The sequence below is a fragment of the Myodes glareolus genome, chromosome 16, assembly GCF_982192425.1.
Source record: "Myodes glareolus chromosome 16, mMyoGla1.1, whole genome shotgun sequence".
NCBI classification, from domain to species: Eukaryota; Metazoa; Chordata; class Mammalia; order Rodentia; family Cricetidae; genus Myodes; species Myodes glareolus.
This window is the reverse complement of record NC_142041.1, coordinates 55,580,184-55,584,157: the sequence shown is the minus strand read 5'-3', so window position 1 is coordinate 55,584,157 and position 3,974 is coordinate 55,580,184. Positions and strand designations below refer to the sequence as shown.

Sequence of the window (3,974 nt, the reverse complement as noted above, 5' to 3'; positions counted from 1 at the left end):
TCACTGTGTTTGTGTGCTGGGGTTTGCGGCTGAAGGTACAGTTGCACATGGAGGCCAGAGGCTGCCCTTTTCTCCTGAGACAGGGTCTCTCAGAGATACCACTTGTCGCTGACCCTCCAGGGCTGGGGGTTTATGTGTGCACAGCCATACTCAGCTCTTTTAGCTCTTATTGTGTGGAACACAGGTGACAGAGATTTGAACTGGGGTCTTAATGCCAGCATGTTGGTGCTCTTAGCACGGATCCATCTCTTCATCCCTGGGATTCATGTTTACCAGTGTTAATGGCATTGTTAAGAAATGATGTCATCCGCGCTGCAATAAAACATACTGAAGCCAATCAAATATTTGAGTTAAAACGCTTTAAAATTATTAGCTTTAAAAGGTGAAAATAGCGATGGTCACAGAATACCATGTTCAGATTATCACCAAGAGATAGATACTTTCTGCTAGGGCGTCAGTAGGGGATAAATGCCCCTGGAGTAGAATACTTCAGAAAAAGAGCTCCAACGCTTTTTAAGGATGGGGAGAAAGTTCTATTCGGCTCTGTAGTCCATCTGTGACATTCCATTTGAAACAGGGTTGTGGTGGCCTTTTGGGAACACCTTAAACCAAAACAAGTGACACACACCATGAAAACCTACATTCTTCCCAACTGGAATTCCCATCAGCCTAACTCCTCCACCAAATCCATTTTCTCTAAAAATAATAAATAAATAGAATAATTTTTTTTAAATTCCCTTCTTCTTATATCCATAGAATTATCTTCCCCTTTCTCCTCCTTATTTACCCCAATAGTTAGCTCCATAAAAGGAACCCAGGGTACTGCACAAACCACTCCTATTGCGAGTGGTCTCTACTGTGGTCTGAAGGTTCCCCAAAAATTCACGTGTGAAACCGGATTCACCCACTGTACTCCTATCAAGAGGGCACGGATGGGGAAGAAATTAAGTACTTCACGGTGAATCTGCACCTTGCAAAGGGGCTGGAGGGAACTTCTCTCTTCCTTTGGTTCCTTTTCGGCTTGTCCACCATGTGAGGACTCTGATCTCATTGGAGAACAGAGCGACAGGAAGCGGAAAGTAGCACTTGCCAGGCACCAAACCTGACGCTATCTTGATCGGAGAGTCCTCAGCCTCTAGACCTAGGAGAAATATCTCTGTTACTTATAAATTCTCCCATCTCGGGAATCCTGCAGAGCTGCACAAGCATAGGGCAGATCTCCAGTGTCTCTGCAGCCTGGGCAGCTGCTCTCCTACCTGTTACATCCTCATCCTTAGCGAAGAACTTAAGGGTCACGCAGCATCCTCTCTCGGCCCCAATGCACACTTCTGAACGCACTGCATGTGTGCCTACACCTCTCTTCCCTTCAGTTTGGTGGAAAAGGCATCCTTCGCTGGGGTACCTCCCCCCATGCCCTGAGCCTCCTTCGAGGCTGGTATTTCAGGGAAGCCGCTCCTTCAGGTATCCCTTTTGGCTAATTTCAACCACAGTCTCTATTGTCTCTTTTTTTCAAGGAAGTACACACACACACACACACACACACACACACACACACACACACACACACATCTCCCTCCCTTCTTCTCAACCCCTCTCAAGGGAACAGCTCCTTTCAGTTCTGCCCCCTTGTGTAAGCCATCCTCATGGAAAGAATTGTCTACTATGGTTCCTTTCAAACCGCAATATCAGTTCCCCAAACAAGACAAGTCAGATGCAGGAGCACTTTAATCTCTTCCTCCTTCATCTCTCTACCAGGCTTCTAGGACTTCCCTCAAGCTACAGTTGAGAAAACAGACTACCCGAGCCAGCCTGGGGCTCCACTTCCATCTCACCTCAGTGTTCGGATCACAACTCTGTATTCATCCAACAGTGCCCAGCCAGAGATCTTGGCTCACTGGACACCACGGTTCTCACGACTTCTTCTCTGGGGTTCCTTCCTTTCAGTATTCCCCTCTGAATTTCTCTGTGACTAAGAAGTGGGAAAACAATAAGGAATCTGCCTTTACGGTAAGCTCTTCTCGGAGAAGCTTAGATTGAATTGCACTTGGGCGTCTCTGTAATGACTTTGGTTTTAAGATGGAATTCTTTCAGAAACACCTGGGGATTAATAACCCTCTTGAGAAAAAAGAAGAAAATGCTACCATGTGAATCAAGACATCATTTTGACAAATGTTTCAGTTTAAAGGGCCCTTAGTTTTAGAAACGGGGCACACTTCTGGACCGCAGGAAATACAGTGCCTGTTGACTATTTACTATTCAGAACCCTGCGGTAGGGGATATGGACATCTTTCCATAATGGTACTTACTCTCAAAAACTTGCCAAGTTAGGCAGCGGAGGCCCACACCTTTAATCCCAGTGCTTGTGGGAAGGGGCAGAAACAGGCAGATCTCTGTGAGTTCAAGGCCAGCCTGGTCTACAGAGCAAATTCCAACACAGGCTCCAAAGCTATGGAGAAACCCTGTCTCAAAAAACTGGAAAAACAAAACAAAAAATCTTGCCAAATGAGTCGGGGGCCAAATCTCATGCTCTAAGCGAAGGAAAATCAAATATTGAACTTGTGTTGCTAAGACCATCGCTTTGGGAGTTAGAGCTATCTTTCGGATCTGTGCTTGGTTTCTGTGTGTATTGTGGAGATGATATAGACTCTGCAGCGTGCTGCAGAGAAGAAATGAGATGCCGACTGGACCACTGCGCAACTTAAAGCAGGGTGGAAATTCTCACTAATAATTCAGAGTGATTGTTAGCGCTGTTTGCCTTATGAGGTGATCGGGACATGAACTAGGTTGAAAGGAGGGAGGAATCCCACATGTGTGGGATGCATCTAGAAAATTTCATTCAGTTGTCAGCCTTGTGATGAACCTTGAAGGATAAGAGTTGTTTTCCTAGGAACAAGATGAAGGATTGCTTCATTTAAAATCCCCTTCACATGAGTAACCATGACCCTACCAGTGGGACTACTTGGGGACCATGGGCAGAGATGGAAGCTCTGTACATGCTGTCTATCACTTACTTGTAATTGAAATCGTGAATTCATTATTCAATAAATTCCTATTATTTTTGCTATAGCAATCCTTTCTGAGGTGGAATAATATTCATGAAGTAGTCAAAGAATCATTGACGATATTTCTGGGTGAGTGTTATTAAGGAATGCTTTCAAGAGCACATGCTTGCTATTAGTGACAGGCGGTATACTGTGTGCTTCCTGGCCTGGCCTCCTGTCTCTGAACGCATGCTGTAAAGGAAGAGAAGTGAGTAATTGCATTTCACATGAGCATCAAATTGACTGTTCCTTCCTGGGAGTTTTGTAAAGTAGAGAGGTGGCACGATTGTCCCCACTTAATGCCAGGAACAGTGAAAAATAACCGTCTTCTTCCAAAACTGCCTCCGACAAACAAGTTAAACCTGTTCCAGCGGCTGCAGTCGCGGAGCACAGATCATTCAGACGACTCCAGAGACAAGTCTGAACCATTGTGCTGCCTTGATATTTTACTGTATCAAATATTTCTTAGCATGAAATTGTGTCCAAGTGAAAGAAATACCAGTGCTCCTGTTAATTAAGCTATTACTGGCCGAGTCAAACACTTTTGCTAGAAGTAGTGGTAACCTTATTTGTATTTACCTAAACAGGTGCAATCTTACTGTTCTAAAGATGAACGGGTACCTTCTCAATTTCGTCCTGTAGGCATGGAAACTGACCTTTGGCCTTAGTCATTGCCTTCGAGGTTTTATCATAAAGGCACGATTATGAGTGCTTCACTAAAACGCGTGTATTCTTCAGAGTGTATTCTTTCTGACCTAAAATATATTTCTCTAGAACATAAAAAGTTCCAGCACGTGCTACATTCCAAATCTCAATCTTATTCCCAAGGGGTGTCTCCATTACTGGATCCTGTCTAGGACTGTAATTAATGCCTGGGTTTTAATACTACCGCTAAATATTAAAATTAGATATCAAATGTGGCATAAAGGGTAT

At 44.2% G+C, this 3,974-nt stretch overlaps 1 long non-coding RNA gene across 1 annotated transcript; it reads right to left on the bottom strand.

Moving 5' to 3' along the window:
• Nucleotides 1-344: 344 nt before the first annotated feature.
• Nucleotides 345-1,970, bottom strand: LOC125391068 (uncharacterized). Its single transcript, XR_007228945.3, has 3 exons — nt 1,833-1,970; nt 971-1,141; nt 345-602 (listed from the first exon to the last, which is right to left on the bottom strand). It is a non-coding gene; the product is annotated as an uncharacterized LOC125391068 (long non-coding RNA).
• Between the last annotated feature and the right edge of the window lie 2,004 nt (nt 1,971-3,974).